Raw genomic sequence first — 19,021 nt, forward strand, 5'->3', positions numbered from 1 at the left:
AACTCCATATTCATTTATGTGTAACCCACACATTTGACTATCATGTATAATCACTTATTGTGTATGTCTTTTGATAACTATAGGATACATAGTAATGTCTAGTATTGATATAATCGAATTTTCTTGCTTGATGTTGTCCTGACAATCATTTATTTGTAAAATATATCATAATCATGTTATAGGAATCATGTCCAAAATTAGACCCTGTGAGGCAAGAACCACATGCTTGGTAAGATAAACAAATGATTTATGATACCCCAGACCCAAGACCATATCTGATTGGTCAAGGCAACATTTGAGGGGTGGCCAACAAGGAAGTTTAAATACTTTGGACACCATGAAATTTTGCTTTTAGTTCTAGCATTGCTTGTGCTATCAGTCATGCCTTGCTTTTAGTCTGCTTTTAGTCCCTTGCTGCTGCTATTAGCCATGTCTGTTTCTAGTCTCTAGCTATGCTTCTGCTAGCTTGTAGCTTGTAGCCATGCGGTTTAGTCATCACTGTTTGAGCGCGGTTCCTGCGTGCTTCGGCCTGCCTGCTGCTACTATGCCACGATGAGAAGGAACACAACCTAGTCTCGTCAAACTTTATTTCTTTTCTTTTCCGTTTGAGAGTTTCGTGTTCTGAGTTAAGTTTTGTAACGTCGACCTCGTCTGCGCGTTTGAACTCAAACCAGCCACACAACTCCAGCTTCAGCCAACGCCCAAGCACGGGCTCCCCAAGACGTCACTTCAGCCAACTGAACTTCCAGCCAATCAGCGACACCGGGATACCCCTTTCAACGGGAGTCCCTTTCACAGCAAACAAAGGCAACGTATTCCCAGATATTTGTTGTGCTGGTGTATCTAATATAATTTTAACCCCATTGAGGAACTCAATGCGAGCGCTAATTACGTGATTGATGGTTGTTCATGTCTATGCAATTTAACGTATTGCTGTAAACTTGGGACTCCATATTTCCATTCTCTTAAACTCATCTTTTCCTAACTGTTGATCTTCCTGCAACTTGTGTGAATGTGTGAGTGCGTGCGTTTATGTGTTAGATTAGTTTATATGTCTTAGATTTATCTAATAAAGCCTTATATATATTGAAAAGAGAAGTATATTGTGTTTTGTGCTTACAAGTTAATGTCTTAAACTGCCGATCTTGTTACTGTGCTAATTGATAGTGTTTTCACTATAGTTTGGATATTAGTATCCAGCGCAGATTTGATGTTAAACGGCTCGTTCACTGAACCGCAGGCGCGTCTCCGTGAACAGCCGTGAAACAGTGATTCTGTTCAAATTCCCTTTAAAATCTTAAATGATTCCCTTTGAGCTAAATTGACCTGTTTCCCTTACATGAATGGTGGAGAATGCGGGCAGTTTAATCTAAATTGTGAGCATAAACCAAGTTATTTAATCTTTGATTTTGCTAAAGGAATGGAAGATGAGAAGATAGTGAGACGTGAGTGTGTTTGTGTGACCCGTGACGTAAGCAGCGCACGCCCTCCCGCTTGAATGAAAGGAGCTAGAGGAGACAATGTTAACAGCAGTAAGTGAACTTAAAAGTAAACATCTGAGATCGTACAATAAGGTAGAAATTGAGCGTGTTCCTCATTTGTGTAATGCCTTGTTTTATAGCTGATTTGATTTCACTGCGAGTTCCAGTGTCTCAAACGCTATCTCAGTCACTGTTTGCTGAACGGAGCTAAACTGTTAGTGTTTCAAAAGGGATATAAATCGGTGAATAAAGAATAGTTTTGAGCGTGTTCCTCAATCTATTTATCAAAGCCCCCGTATTCATATTTCATATAGTTTGATTGCCAGTGCGTGTTCCACTGCCAAATCAAATTTGATATTCGACTCCCCTAAGTTAACGTTAAACATTAGAGAACAATGTTTGCCCATTTGTATCCGTTCACAAAGTGAATGCAATCTGAGAGTTTAAGTGCCACATCACAAAACCAACTGAAAGGCGGTGTTGTTATTTGTACAGTGTTGAAATGAGCCGACATTTCATGTAACATGCTTAACTGTATTTGCAACAATGCAACGATTCATGTGCTAATCCACTAGAATGTGTTTTGGTTGCCATAGTGACGACCGTGACCCGGAAGCCTTAACATACTTCCGGAGCAACTCTGAACTGTGCACGCGCAGCGCACAAACTCCGCGGTGTCGCTAAGCTAACGAAACCATTGCATTTACATTGAAGTCTATACTAAAGCCACTAGCCTCAAAGGTTAGCCGTTAGCATTACCATCCAGTGGTAGAATAATGTGTGTTTGGGCAACGCTGACGTGATTTAACCATTTTAAACATCTTAACTAACACTTGTTAGTCTCTTTCTTTTTATCGCTCTCTTTTCTCACTAGACCACTTATTTTCATTTTACTAGAAAGGGAAATACTGACTCACAATTATTAATTGTCAAATTGAAATTTAATTGAAACATTAAATTTATTTTGAATCATTTAAAATTTCCCTCTCAGATCATTTCATATGATCTTTTATTTCTAGTATTCTCTTTTGGGCCTAATTATTTTAGGAATGAATAAGCCTTGAACTTTGGAAGTTAAGTAAACTTATTCTTCCTAATTTATTTATTACCCATCTGAATACATGCTATTCAGACCTTTACTTATTTGAATGCGTTTTACCCCTCTTCCTATTTTGGTTATACACTTAATTTCATTTTTGCATATTTTGCCCATTTATTAATTTTTTAATTTTACTTTTTCTTACCATTTCTTTACTTTGTGTATCCTAGCCTGGGAACGAAAAAACCTGAGCCCTAAAAGGAGACATTGTTATCCCTCACTACGAGTTCAAATAAATTAGAAAGACAACTCTCTTTCACTTAAAGTTTATTTTGTTTGATAAGTTGTGCAGCAACTAACACAACGCTCTCCTTGTAGTTCAGATAACCGCTACTGAGACTTACCATCTCCGTCCTCTCTTTCCTTTACTTTCCTCTTCTCTTTTTACATTTGTAGGACATGTAAGAACCATCAATCAATTCTAAGTGAATTAAATACACAATCGTGCCAAAGACGACGAATCATCCTTATGAATTTGATTGTAATCATCCTCTCCTTTGTTCTTCCTAACCTCCCTACATTTGGAAACGCAATCCAAGTTTTAGCATCTCATCCAAGGTTGAGATCAATTTAATAGAGATACGTGTTGAACAACTGTCGCCTTCGCAGCCTCCCTGGTGAGTGGTCCAACTGAAAGGTGTACGGTGTCAATCCTGTCAGACTAAGAAAAGAGATATCAGAATTATTATTGTATTCTTTTGTCCAAAGCAAGAAATATAATAATATTGTTTACGTTTTTGATAACATTTAATTGGAAAAAAAAATTTTCCTCATTTGAAAAACAGAAATTTTGCTTGTCATTTGAATTTGTTTTTCACCTCTATCTCTCTTTTCCTCTTCCTCATTAGAGTGACAAAGTCTTCGCATCTCTAGTCTACTTAGACACCCTGAGACCAACACAGTCATCACCACATTTCACTAGTGGTTCACAATCACTGATACAACACTTAGTTGTCCCACCACACATAGGCTTTTACTCCACACAGATCTGTGTCAGTCTCTCTTCTCCCCAGCGTGCCAACATGCCGCAGACTGCAGACCCCATTTCCCATGGGGAAGATGTGAACATGTGGCTGAGAGGCATGACAGACAGCCTCACTCCAAAGACATTTGAACTGTTATTATTTTTAATAATAATCCTAATCCTGAGAAGATTCCTGACACAAGATTCAAGCCAGAACAACAACCACAAGGAGCTAGTCAAGATCACGAGCTCACTAAGCTATGCCTTCACAACCTAGCTGAAACTGAGCGACAAGCACATCACCCACCTTCAAGAGGAGCTGACACGTGCTCAACGTCGCATAGACAAGCTGGAAGTGAAAGTTCAAAATCAACTCAAAGCACCCAGCGAGAGGGAGCAGGATACAACAGAACAAGTTATGAAGCTCCAAGCAGCCCTGGCAGCAGCTCAGCTCGACCAGCAACATGCAACAGCTGCTCAGAAAGACCTGGTAAACAGACTCCAGTATGCCGAACAGCTACTAGAGAAAGCCAAGCTAGACATCAGAAACAAGAACTCTGAAATCAGTGCTTTGAAAGACCACCTTGAAAGGTACAGAACTGAAATGGACAATCTGACCCAACAACTAGACGATACCAACGATGTGCTCTACATGGTCAGAAAAGAACTCCAAAATGCTTACAAGCACAAACAAGAGCCAAGGAAAGAGAAACCTCTCTTAGCCTCATCACTGCTGAGCAGAGCAGAGTCCCACGTCCAAGAACTGGCATATGACGAAAGGAGCGAAGGGCCACAACCCAAAACCTCACCTGCCTTCGCCACACAACCCGTTCCTGCCAACGAAAGAAAACCTCCCATCCAAGGCCTTGGAGCTGCCCACGGGATGACAATCAAAGACCTCAACAAGCTGTCTAAAAACATCAGCAGGTTCAACCGGGACTCCACAAAGAGCCCCGACATCCAAGCTTACCTGCGAGATATAGAATTTCACCTGGAAGTGAGACCTCATGTGACTGACAGAGACTGGTTATACCTCCTTAGAGCCACTTCCAGTCCCGAGGTACGAAACTTTCTAGATCGACAGCCCAGTCAAACCAAGTCAAACTACCAGCGACTTCGTGAGGTCCTGATTAAAGAGTTTACAGACCCGGAGTCTGAACATGGACTGTTAACTGCCTTGGAAACCAAACAAGGTCGTCAAGAGACTCCACAAGCTTATTACAACCGACTCCGACAAGCCTACTTTGGTGCACACAACAGCCCTGACCTTGAAGAGGATTTGAACTTCAAAAGCCTCTTTCTAAGAAATCTGCACCCTGGAGTCAGCCACCATCTAGGTGTCATGGCCTGTCCGAACTCCATGACCATCCAACAGTTGCGTGACCTAACACAGAAGGCCTATAACAAGCAGAAGTTGGCCTCAAAGAAAGGTAACAAAACATCCACACTCTTGAACTCTGTCAACAAAAACTCAAGCCTTGCACTGGACAACACCCAGTGGCATCACAACACCAGAGTCTTCCATCAAGAGCACAGAGAACGTGACGCCCATATCCACGACCGCTTTCAGCCCAACTGCTGGAAAAATCCATGGGACCAGCCACGCTTCTCAAGAAACCAAAAGGATAAGAACATCTGGAAACCTAACCAGATATCCAAAGGTAATCAGCTGACTCATCCAAGAGCAACTTGTGTGGGTAAGCGACAACAAAACCCACCTCAGCACCACTCAGACATGCACAGTGCTGAGTATGCACAAGAACATAACCGCTTACCATTAGAAGACACGGAACAAGTCATGGAACAACTAAGAGAGTTCCTTCAAGACAATTTACATGCAGGTGACCACAAATTTGAGTCATGCTTGCTGTGACCAGCGACAGAACGGAAGGCCATTGATCACCTGGTGCACCACATCAGAGATGACAAGCACCTGTTCAACAACGACCCAGAACGAACAAGTCTCTCATGGCCAACTGTTGGTGAAAAATCTGAGGTACTAAAGGACATCACCTCAGACACCTAACACAGTCACTAACAAACTGTCAAATTAACTCCAACTCCAAGTACCAAACTCCCTGTCTGTGCAACAGCAACCACCAGAGCACAGAAGGTCAGAAAGTCTGCTACAGCCAGAAAGCATCACAAGAAGAATGCAACATAGGAGACAAAGTTTTGCAACTCAGCTTCACACAGCCATGCCAAACTGCCTCCGACTGTCTGCTAAAGAACTTCCTGCCTTGCTGGACTGACCCTCATTAGACCATGGACACGCCCTCATCCAAGCCAAGGATGCTGAGAGCCAGTCTTCAGTGACATGTTAGAAAAAGGGGGAGACAACACAGACTTGAACAGATCTGACCACACATGCACTACACCAGTAACACACAACATTACCTACACCCAGAGGTAAACACATCTACTGATAACACAGTCAACAAACATATTCTTCCCACAGGTAGAATATCCAACTTTTAGCGTAACAAAGTTACAAATACCCACCATGAAGAAACGTGCAGCCATCCTCACAATAGGTAGAACACCTGACACTAAGTTAAGGTTCACAACACACTAGCCGCACCTGACATCCTAGCTCAATAGTAGTTGTAACACATGCTAGGAAAACCCACAGCAGCCTTGTTTTGTTTTGTTCTTCTTTTACCTATCCTTCTCATTCCCCTCTTTCCTGAGTAGGTGAAACGCCTAGACACCCTGCGAGGGTCGAAGGTCTGATATTAGGATTGACTCGCAACACCTAATATCCGCCAGCCACTCTAAACTGAATGGAAGCCAGAAAGCTCCATGCATGATAGGTCAATCCATTGAATTGAAAATGAAATTACTAGAAAACTAATGGTAAACATGTAAAGTAAGACAACCTAGAAGAACCAAACAAATTTGATTGATGAATCAAAATAAAAACAATTTCCAAGACGATCTAAACTATCCTCAATGTGCTAAACTACATTGACTAATTGAACTTAACCACGTGTACCTAAATAACCTGATGCCTGCACCAGTACAGTAACTGTCATGGAGGTGTTGTCTTGCTGTTTGCTGTGTTTGTCTGCTTCTTCTGCCTTTGTTTCTCCAGCGATCGACGATGTCTTCACCTAAACACCTCGCCGATCGAAAGGGGGATATATGTAGCAGAAATGAGTTGAACCAGACAAATCAAAGAGTCTATCAGAGCTGTGTGCATTGAAACGAGAGCCGAACTCCTCAGGAAGTCATAAATCAGTTCTAGTGCCACAAGAACCAAGCAAGATAACCAACCAACCAACTTGTTCACACAACAGCTTTCAACATTAACACCAATAGAACAATTATTGACAGTTTTAATTTGAAGAAGAGATTGTCAAATTTATTGTTCGTGATTGAAATGCAACGCTGGACATCACATGTAAACCCAGGAGATCAAGTTAAATACTTGCATTGACTTCCCCCCAGCCAGCAGAACCAGACTGAAATTCCTAAGGGGGAAGGGCTTTAAACCTTTGTCTCCACAGAAAAGTCGAGGAATCATGTCCAAAATTAGACCCTGTGAGGCAAGAACCACATGCTTGGTAAGATAAACAAATGATTTATGATATCCCAGACCCAAGACCATATCTGATTGGTCAAGGCAACATTTGAGGGGTGGCCAACAAGGAAGTTTAAATACTTTGGACACCATGAAATTTTGCTTTTAGTTCTAGCATTGCTTGTGCTATCAGTCATGCCTTGCTTTTAATCTGCTTTTAGTCTGCTTTTAGTCCCTTGCTGCTGCTATTAGCCATGTCTGTTTCTAGTCTCTAGCTATGCTTCTGCTAGCTTGTAGCTTGTAGCCATGCGGTTTAGTCATCACTGTTTGAGCGCGGTTCCTGCGTGCTTCGGCCTGCCTGCTGCTACTATGCCACGATGAGAAGGAACACAACCTAGTCTCGTCAAACTTTATTTCTTTTCTTTTCCGTTTGAGAGTTTCGTGTTCTGAGTTAAGTTTTGTAACGTCGACCTCGTCTGCGCGTTTGAACTCAAACCAGCCACACAACTCCAGCTTCAGCCAACGCCCAAGCACGGGCTCCCCAAGACGTCACTTCAGCCAACTGAACTTCCAGCCAATCAGCGACACCGGGATACCCCTTTCAGCGGGAGTCCCTTTCACAGCAAACGAAGGCAACGTATTCCCAGATATTTGTTGTGCTGGTGTATCTAATATAATTTTAACCCCATTGAGGAACTCAATGTGAGCGCTAATTACGTGATTGATGGTTGTTCATGTCTATGCAATTTAACGTATTGCTGTAAACTTGGGATTCCATATTTCCATTCTCTTAAACTCATCTTTTCCTAACTGTCGATCTTCCTGCAACTTGTGTGAATGTGTGAGTGCGTGCGTTTATGTGTTAGAGTAGTTTATATGTCTTAGATTTATCTAATAAAGCCTTATTCATATTGAAAAGAGAAGTATATTGTGTTTTGTGCTTACAAGTTAATGTCTTAAACTGCCGATCTTGTTACTGTGCTAATTGATAGTGTTTTCACTATAGTTTGGATATTAGTATCCAGCGCAGATTTGATGTTAAACGGTCCATTCACTGAACCGCAGGCGCGTCTCCGTGAACAGCCGTGAAACAGTGATTCTGTTCAATTTCCCTTTAAAATCTTAAATGATTCCCTTTGAGCTAAATTGACCTGCTTCCCTTACAAGGTGATGAGTCCGGGAGAATGGAAATGGTGCCCTCTGTTGGTGAGACCACAGAGTCCGGACTCCTGACAGAAGTAGTATTTCTGTTCCAAAAATACTCCTTCTGGTTTGTCACAAGTTTCGGAAAGTTTTTCTCGAGTATGGCTCTGTGTGACGTTAGATGGAGCGGAATTTCCTTATATGGGTCCTAAGGGCACGTCTGCCGTATAGCAGAGTACTGAGAGGCTGAGCACAGACAATCACTGATCAGAGCGAGAGCGTCACAAAATATCACAAAAGGAGTTTGTTTTTGGTTGCCAGGGCAAGACAACCCTGCACAGATTACCAAAGAATAAACAGCATTAAGGGGCCAGTGGATGGAGTTTATTTTTAGAGAGCATCAACGGAGTTGTGCAAGTGTTTGTGTTTGTTCCCTGCATTTCGAAGATGCTTGTTTTACAAACAAGGCCCAGTTTGACGACGGATTTGCGTATCGTTTATTTCTTAAGGATGATGCAATCCCAACGAAAAAGGGTTACGATCGTGTGTTGGAAACGCAAGCGGTGAGTAAAACTGCTTAAAATATCTCTGCCTCCTTGTTAGTGCTTCCGCCTCCCATGCCGGAGACCCGGGTTCGAGCCCCGCTCAGAGCGAGTCGTTGCTGCTGCTGCTCTCATTCAGTTTCAGCCTCGGGATCTGATTCTGGATCATAAATAAACGGCTGAATCTGACTGTTAGCCATGGTTTGTTTTGGATGATGGTTTTTTCCTCAAGGTAATGTCACAGCTTCCAAACGCTCTCAATGCAAAAGCCTACTGGCGCTCGTGATTCTTTAGCTCCGCCCACACGTCACGCCTCCAGTCGGTCGTGTTTTTCCGGGAAAAATCGGTACAGACTATCTTTCTCTTATGAATATAATAAAACTAAAGACTTTTTGGAGTTATGAAGGATGCAGTACTACTCTATAGGTACTCAAGATTAACAGGATATTGAGTGAAAACGAGCATCCCCCCCCTCCCCCTTTAAGTCTGCTAGAGACTGGCCCTCCGTGACTGAACCTGAAGAGCCACGTTACACATGAACAACCTGCTTCAGTGTGACGGCTTTTGAAATTGCAAAACATAATGTTTCAGCATTTGGCATCTGGCAAGCTTTCCAAGCTTTATTTTCATACTTAAACATTATTGTAAGTATGACAATATCATATGTGTATTTGTACAATTGGGATGAATATCCAAAAATGCTCTTTACAATGTTTTACCATTTACATGCTTTTTTTTTACATGAAATTAATTTTTATGGAATGCATAATACCCTGGGTGGTGATCGTTCAGGAATTGTACATTTAAGAAGGAAAAAGTCAGTGTTTTAGCAGATAGCTTGTATTTAGTCTGTGCAGACATCCGTGGACCCCTCAATTATGAAAATTACATTATGCAGACAGTGTGGGAGTGTTGCAGCACATGGACAGCCAAAGTATACTACGTATCTTCTAACCTGAGACTATGAAACAAATAAAACCTGATATTTAAAGAGTTCAGTGGCATGGTTTATTCTTGCATTGGCCAGAATTACAGCGGGTCTTATTCTCCATCCCTGTAATGTTGAAGTAGTTGATCTGACAGTTTCCCACTGTCTATAAAGATATTCATAGTTTCAGCTGCTGCACAATGGGATCAGGGAGGGACATACAGTATGGTGCTGGCTTAAAACTTAAAGACCATTTTTCACATAAAAATGCAAAGCATAAATATAAACAATGTCTAAATTTATGAAGTGGACATGTATGGAGTTAGAATTGTGTCTTTATTTCATGCGAGAAAATAAAAGATCTGAGAGAAAAAAAAAAGTTTGAGAGAAAAAGTTATCACACTGATAGCAAAAAACATTTCATGAGAGAAAAAAGAATATTTGAGAGAAAAAGTTTTCATGCCAATAGCAAAAAATAATAATATTTGAGACTAAAAAAAAGTTTTGAGAGAAAGTATTTTCTCATAGAACATAAAAAATATACATTTGAATTTTTTAAAATTATTTCTGAGAAAAAAAATCTCTCTCAAAATACTTTGAAAACAACTCTCAAATATATATTTTTTGCTATCTGTGTGAAAATATTTTCTCTAAAAAAAAAAAGTGTTTCTCTCGAAACGCTTTTCTTTGCTCTTGATGCAATTTCTTGCTCTCGTGTCAGGATTTTGCTTTCACTGTGAGAATTGTGTCATGGGCGGGGCCACGTTCCTATTGGCCAGTCGGGTGAGCATCGTCTTGTCTTGGGAGTCGAACTGAATCATTACACCATTGTTCGGTTCACCTGCATAGATGCCGCCTCTGCCTTATGGCTAGTTAAGTTGAGCACGGACACTCCAATGTTTGGGTAAGATGATGACACACAGCTGGCTGAGCAAGTTCAGTATCACTGAAGATTAAACATTAAAAAATAGCACTCATATTCATGAATTTATGTGTATTATATTATTTGCTTGCTAATCGCCAGTGCTTTAAGTGGCCCAAAAGAGGTGCCGGTACTCTATTATAGCATATATATATATATATGTTTTTTTTATGACTCCCCTCATCCCCATTGTAAAAAGAAAAAAAACATAAAAAACAATGACAGTTGTAACAGTGCATAAATCAGATGTTAACTTTAATGAGCTTAAACTTATTTTTGTACACAGTGCCCGAACTGTCAATCACTCCTGTACGCGTGCGTCACTGACTGTCCTCATCGCAGCTGCAGCTGCAGCAACTTGCGCTCTCTTCATCAAGCTTTAAAACAAAAAGGGGAAAAACGGTCGTATTGTCTTTGTGCATATGGATTAATTAGATAAATAAATAAATCAATTCGTGCCTAGCCGCCTACGGTATTTTTGTTTAGAACTTAAAGAAAAGATGCTGCAGCCAATGAGCAGCCGGCGGGGGCTGGTTGCAGGACGACTCAACCTCCGCAGACAGTTTTTATTGTTTATCAGACAATAACTACTCAAGATTTTGCTTTAGTATCATTTTCGGGACAATTAGGGCCAGATTCGGGATTCTGGACAACAGTTTAGATTTCGGGACTGTCCCGAATTTTTCGGGATGTCTGGTCACCCTTCCTGAAAGAGCTGCTGCATTACTTCATTAGCTTGCGTCTGACCTGCAACGATATCACACAGACTAGTTAAATATTCAGTCAGTGAGTCATCTGATTCTGACAGTTCTGTTCTAATAATAATCAGAGTCTGAAGCCAGGAGAGTATTGATATTGTCCACTGTCTTTGAGTATCATAAAACTGAGTGTTCGCGTATCACACAATTTCTCCTGCCACGTTGAGATGTAATTGCCAGCGGGAGAAGCGATGCAATCGCATGTGCTTTTCACTAGTGAAACTCAAGGGTTTGTGGGTAAATGTAGTCTCTGCTCTCGGTGAGACGAAATATGAAGCTTGCATTGTGAAGGGCGCTCTGAAAAGCGGCATCGCAGGCAAAAGATTAAAACCTTTATTAAAACAGATGTCCAAATGAGCGTACCGGTACGCTACAAGCACGTTCTGGGCGCACGGAGAGGTGGTGGTACGCTCAAGAGCTATATTTGGAAGTGAGTTTAGTGAGTAGTGAGCTAGTTTCTACCTTTGCACTTGCTAGCCTCAAAACACCTGAAGAGTAACTGCTTGTTCATACAACCTCCCGTACAACTTTCAACTAACGTTAGTATGCATGGAAGGTGGCAACCCTACAACTAGCTAACGTTAGACAGTGATTGATATACCGTTTGAAAGATTTAAAAGAAAAAATAATTACCATGACAGTACAGGCACAAACATATTTGTTGGTTGCTAATGTAAGAGTTAGTCCTAGACCTGCAATTTACCTTGTCAGCTCTAGACCTCAGCTAGATGGTAAAAAAATATTTAGAATAAGCCCCGTGTAGCTGAGTTTGTGAGCTATACATGCAGTGTAGCTAAACATATGCAACAACCATACAAATACTATTTTAAACAAAACTAGGTGGGACACTTTCAAACGGTATATCAATCACTGCTCACTACTCACTAAATAAGGCGTGAAACTATCTAAATCAAAACATTAATTTGGCATTTGATTTAAACATAATATAAACCAGGTGAGTTTGCAAGTTTACCTAGCATGATGGCTGGTTAGCTTTACTAGGGATTAGCAGTGCTTTAAGTGGGCCGGTAAGCACCGGTACTCAGTACTGCCACTTCCAAATATAGCTCTTGAGCGTACCACCACCTCTCCGTGCGCCCAGAACGTGCTTGTAGCGTACCGGTACGCTCATTTGGACATCTGTTTTAATAAAGGTTTTAATCTTTTGCCTGCGATGCCGCTTTTCAGAGCGCCCTTCACAATGCAAGCTTCATATTTCGTCTCACCGAGAGCAGAGACTACATTTACCCACAAACCCTTGAGTTTCACTAGTGAAAAGCACATGCGATTGCATCGCTTCTCCCGCTGGCAATTACATCTCAACGTGGCAGGAGAAATTGTGTGATACGCGAACACTCAGTTTTATGATACTCAAAGACAGTGAACAATATCAATGCTCTCCTGGCTTCAGACTCTGATTATTATTAGAACAGAACTGTCAGAATCAGATGACTCACTGACTGAATATTTAACAAGTCTGTGTGATATCGTTGCAGGTCAGACGCAAGCTAATGAAGTAATGCAGCAGCTCTTTCAGGAAGGGTGACCAGACATCCCGAAAAATTCGGGACAGTCCCGAAATCTAAACTGTTGTCCAGAATCCCGAATCTGGCCCTAATTGTCCCGAAAATGACACTAAAGCAAAATCTTGAGTAGTTATTGTCTGATAAACAATAAAAACTGTCTGCGGAGGTTGAGTCGTCCTGCAACCAGCCCCCGCCGGCTGCTCATTGGCTGCAGCATCTTTTCTTTAAGTTCTAAACAAAAATACCGTAGGCGGCTAGGCACGAATTGATTTATTTATTTATCTAATTAATCCATATGCACAAAGACAATACGACCGTTTTTCCCCTTTTTGTTTTAAAGCTTGATGAAGAGAGCGCAAGTTGCTGCAGCTGCAGCTGCGATGAGGACAGTCAGTGACGCACGCGTACAGGAGTGATTGACAGTTCGGGCACTGTGTACAAAAATAAGTTTAAGCTCATTAGAGTTAACATCTGATTTATGCACTGTTACAACTGTCATTGTTTTTTATGTTTTTTTTCTTTTTACAATGGGGATGAGGGGAGTCATAAAAAAAACATATATATATATATATATGCTATAATAGAGTACCGGCACCTCTTTTGGGCCACTTAAAGCACTGGCGATTAGCAAGCAAATAATATAATACACATAAATTCATGAATATGAGTGCTATTTTTTTTAATGTTTAATCTTCAGTGATACTGAACTTGCTCAGCCAGCTGTGTGTCATCATCTTACCCAAACATTGGAGTGTCCGTGCTCAACTTAACTAGCCATAAGGCAGAGGCGGCATCTATGCAGGTGAACCGAACAATGGTGTAATGATTCAGTTCGACTCCCAAGACAAGACGATGCTCACCCGACTGGCCAATAGGAACGTGGCCCCGCCCATGACACAATTCTCACAGTGAAAGCAAAATCCTGACAGGAGAGCAAGAAATTGCATCAAGAGCAAAGAAAAGCGTTTCGAGAGAAACACTTTTTTTTTTAGAGAAAATATTTTCACACTGATAGCAAAAAATATATATTTGAGAGTTGTTTTCAAAGTATTTTGAGAGAGATTTTTTTTCTCAGAAATAATTTAAAAAATTTCAAATGTATATTTTTTTATGTTCTATGAGAAAATACTTTCTCTCAAAACTTTTTTTAGTCTCAAATATTATTATTTTTTGCTATTGGCATGAAAACTTTTTCTCTCAAATATTCTTTTTTCTCTCATGAAATGTTTTTTTGCTATCAGTGTGATAACTTTTTCTCTCAAACTTTTTTTTTTCTCTCAGATCTTTTATTTTCTCGCATGCAATAAAGACACAATTCTAACTCCATAGACATGGTGCTTAAAATGTAAACTCAATAGTAGCTGCATTATGTGCTATTTATGATTTTTGAAGAATCGAATTATATTGCTGTGACCTTGAGCAGCTAATCTGCAGACAAGTGAGAAATATAACCCCATCAAAAGCTAAAGCAAAACACTATTTGAATTATTAATGATATTGGTAGAAACACTGCTGCAGTCTGGAGAGTAGAAATATCCATGACACATAGTTCTGCCTCCACGATGCAATGAAAGATGATCTTACTCTATGTTCCCATTTGAAATACACATAAATATGATATGGGTTGTAAAATCGTTTACTATATATAGAGACTTTGTTGTGTATATGACAAACTTAATAACTCATTCTTCTGTTTGCCTTCTACCATATTTATTTTCCATTGTCTTTACCATAGATTGTGTTTGTCTTTCTGCTATATAGTATCGTCCCCTTGGAATTATAAGGTTCTATCTGCGTTCTGAGTAGTTTTGAGATATTGAGCTTTAAAGTTTTTGTGTTCCATAGACTTCTGTAGATACAACCTTTTTGTTTTTTCAATAAAAAATCCCAAAATGTACACAACTTAAAATAAAACATCACATAATGTAAATAAATTGTCACAGAATAAGAATATGTGAATAACTCAATTTTGACAAAAATGTCAGATAGAACCTTATAATTCCAAGGGGACGGTATATGTTTAGTAGATTTCAATGACAGAGAAATATGGTTAAGAAAGATGGTATTCTTTAACTAAGCAAGGTTAGGAAATGGATCTATTTTTACCATATTGACCGCTGCAATAAATAGCAATGCTCGTAAATTCTACTCAGGAGCTGCTGGAAGATTTCAAGGCAGCTTAAGTCTATATGAATGACTTTCATATTTATTTGAAAATTTGTTATATGGACTGTGTGTTTTCTGGCTATAGTGATAATGCAGATACTTATTCTCCAAACCAGAAAGTTTACATTATATTTCAACGTGTGAGGACTCTTAAAAATATAATTTCATATACATTGTATATGATTGTGATGCTTTTCATTGGGCACAGCTGAAACCATATGCCTTCCATGTAGTGAACTCTTCTTCACATACTGGCATGTAACCAAAGTCTCTTTCAATGAAAATCTGTTCACTTGGTGGCCATTTTTGCAACGCCTCCGGGCAGCTCAAAAAATGTATAGGGGAATCCTTAAATCTCCAAAACTGCTTGCTAAACTCACGATTTAATTGCATTTTTCAAATCAGCAACAAAATCCAAAATGAACTGCCCCATGAATGTTGTTTCTTATGCTCAAATAGTGTTTAAAAAGCGTATTTTTCAGGCTATACAAGCCAATACGCATTTGTCGTTCCAACGCGCTTATGACTGTGCATGCGCGTCGGCTGGTCCAGTCTCAGGATTCTATGGGCACCCAAGCTTCTAACTACCACTGCAGTGACACAATGACTTTACCAATCAATGATTGGCTCTTTCATTCAGAAGCTGGGACTATCCCGCCATATTGTGTGTTGCAGTTTCTCCCATTTATTCATAAGTATCCAACTTTTTCTTCAACGTGAAAGTAAGCCTATGGATGAGAATTCCGGTCTATTAACCTCTATAGGTAAATACCAAGGCGAATAATAAAATGCAGTAAATGGTAAAACTGTTTGCACTAACACCAGTTTGTTCATAATTAAGACAATACATTGTGCAGAAGAATCATCTGTTTCCTGTGATCTGTTCCTGTGGTTGTCCAGGGGATCTATATCTGGGGCTCATCTAGTTCTAACAGAATCTGTTGGCATACTTTAATGAAATAGATAAACACATTATTTTTCAAATACTGTACATTAATGTAATGCCTCGTTCCATAATCACAAGCTTCATCTTTCAAAATAAATGTAAAGACAGTTATTAATGTCCTTAGTTTTACCATCACTTCAAGCTCAAAGGGGAACAGAGTGGCGTGACAGACACAGTTATGAAGCTTGTATGTGTTTGCAGTACAAAAGCTATGGACGGTTAAGACAGCTGACTCCACTATGTGACCCTGTCTCTCTCTGTGTCTCTCACACAGACACACGCACACAGGCACGCACGCACACACACACACACGCACGCACACAAATGAGACACGCAAAACCGCATTTTAACATTCAGCTGCAAATACTTGAACTATTAACTAAACATACTTACAGCAGCTGATTCAGAAGCACCAGATTGCAAAGTCAGAATAACCTCCTCTCCTAGGTTCATGAAACGGTCGTCCATAAAATGCGTTGCTGTTCTGTTATAAGTAATCTTAAAGATTCCTAAATGCGTCTACTTTCGGAAGGCCAAATATAGTGCTATTGCTTTTGCCTAGATACACACAGCATCTCCCTGACATGGCTGCTTCAACACTACTGCGGTTCCTGAAACCACACCTTCTTTCTTTGCGTGAACATTTGGGCAGCATTATGCAGATATTTCCACATAGTGACATGGGCATGTGATTGCTTGTTTAAATGAGCCATTTTAGGAGGGTGTGGGAGAGTCTTAACTTTGATAAAGAATATCTCTTTGGATCTGAGACTTTAGTCTTTTAATTTTACAGATCTTCTTTATGCACCAAGAGCTTAACACTACAAAGAGAGAGGAAAAAATTTATATTGCATCAAATGACCCCTTTAAGATTGTGCCTGACACTTCTCACCCAGGACACAAACTTCTTGAAGCACTCCCATCTGGCTGAAGACTGCGGTCCATCAGGACCAGGACCTCACCATACACACACGTTGTTTTACGTGTTACATCAACACACACAACTCCAGCTGGTATTTCTTATATTCTCACATTACAGCCTGTAAGCTTTGCACTGGCTCCTCACTGCAAATTTTGCACAATGCTCAGGAATGTACAATTTATGTTTCAGCACTAAACATTTGCACTCCCACACATTACCTATACTGCACAAATGTAGAGTTAATGTTCATGTTCATGTTCATGTTTATTTTGTATTTTATGTTTTTATATTCCTATTTTTTCTTCTCTCCCTCTTTTATTGTTTAGCTTTTTCTTGTCTTATTTTAAAATTGCTTATCTCACTGTTCTATTATTTATTTATTTATTGTTTTTTTTATTCTTTGTCAAGCACCAATTTACCAAGACAAATTCCTCGTACATGTATACATACAATACTTGGCAATAAATGTGATTCTGATTCTGAAAACCAGTGAGCTGTCTGTAGGTCAAAATCAAAGAAATGTGAAGCTGAGAGAAGATTGAAAATCCATAAGAGCCATTGCACAAACATTGGCTATAGCCAGTACAACCATTTGGAATGTTCTGAGGTAGAAAGAAACCACTAGTGTGACAGTAGACCAAGGAAAACATCAGCAGTTGAGGACAGAAACATTGTGGCAGCTGTAAAGTAAGACCCTAAAACAACTGTTAGTGACATCAGCAACAATCTCCAGAGGGCAGGAATGAAGGTACTGTATCACAATATACTGTTCGCAGAAGACTTCATGAACTAAAGTACAGAGGGTACACCAGAAGATGCAAATCACTCATTAGCAAGAAGAATAGGAGACAAGCCTAAAACATTCTGCGGCAAAGTTTATGTACTGATGAGACAAAAATTAATCTTTACCAAATGATGGAAAGTGAAGTGAAGTGACATTCAGCCAAGTATGATGACCCATACTCAGAATTTGTGCTCTGCATTTAACCCAACCAAAATGCACACACACAGAGCAGTGAACCCACACAACGTGAACACACACCTGGAACAGTAGGCAGCCATTATTGCTGCGGCGCCCAGGGAGCAATTGGGAGTTCGATGCCTTGATCAAGGGCACTTAAGGTGGTATTGCTGGCCCGAGATTCAAACCCACAACCCTAGGGTTAGGAGTCAAAATCTCTAACCACTGGGCCACAATTTAAATAAAGTACATAAAGAGGCAACCAAACTGATTGCGAGATCCTTCATAATGCAGCAAGATAATAACCCATAAAATAGTGCAAAAGCAACAAAGGAGTTCATCAAGGGCAAAAAGTGGAAGGTTTTTAGACTGGCCAGGTCAGTCTCCAGACTTAAACTCTATAGAGTATGCATTTTACCTGCTAAAGAGAGACCAAAAGGAGTAACCCCCCAAAACTGAAAGATGCTGCTGCGAAAGCCTGGAAAAGCAAGCAAGATTAATTTTTAATGAGCCAAAAAGAATACACGTCACACCTCTGTTTATCAATTTGCACTGGCTTCCAATAGCTGCTCGCATAAAATTCAAGGCATTGATGTTTGCCTACAAAACTACCACTGGCTCTGCACCAATTTACCTACATTTGTTAATTCAGACTTATGTGCCCTCTAGAAGCTTGCGTTCTGTAAGTGAACGTCGCTTGATTGTGCCATCCCAAAGAAGCACAAAGTCACTTTTACGGACTTTTAAATTAAATGTTCCCTTCTGGTGGAAGGGCCTCCCCAACTCAATCCGAGCAGCTGAGTCCTTAGCCATCTTCAAGAACCGGCTTAAAACCCATCTCTTCCACCTTTATTTGACCCTCTAACTTTAACACTCACTATTCTAATTCTATTCTTTAAAAAATCGAACTACCTTTCTAATCTTTTTGTATTCTATTTTCTTTTAATTTATTATGTAATTGAATATGTGTGTGTGTATGTGTAAAGACCTCTAACTAGCTTGCTCTATTCTTTTATTTTTAATTTTTTATTCTATTTGTTTTCTTTTAATTTATTATATTATTTAAAATCCCATGCTGCGTGTACTGTGTTAACCTAACTGAGACTTGTTATAGCACTTATATATCATTGCTCTTTTTGT

The sequence above is a fragment of the Carassius gibelio genome, chromosome B6, assembly GCF_023724105.1.
Source record: "Carassius gibelio isolate Cgi1373 ecotype wild population from Czech Republic chromosome B6, carGib1.2-hapl.c, whole genome shotgun sequence".
Classification (NCBI taxonomy): Eukaryota; Metazoa; Chordata; class Actinopteri; order Cypriniformes; family Cyprinidae; genus Carassius; species Carassius gibelio.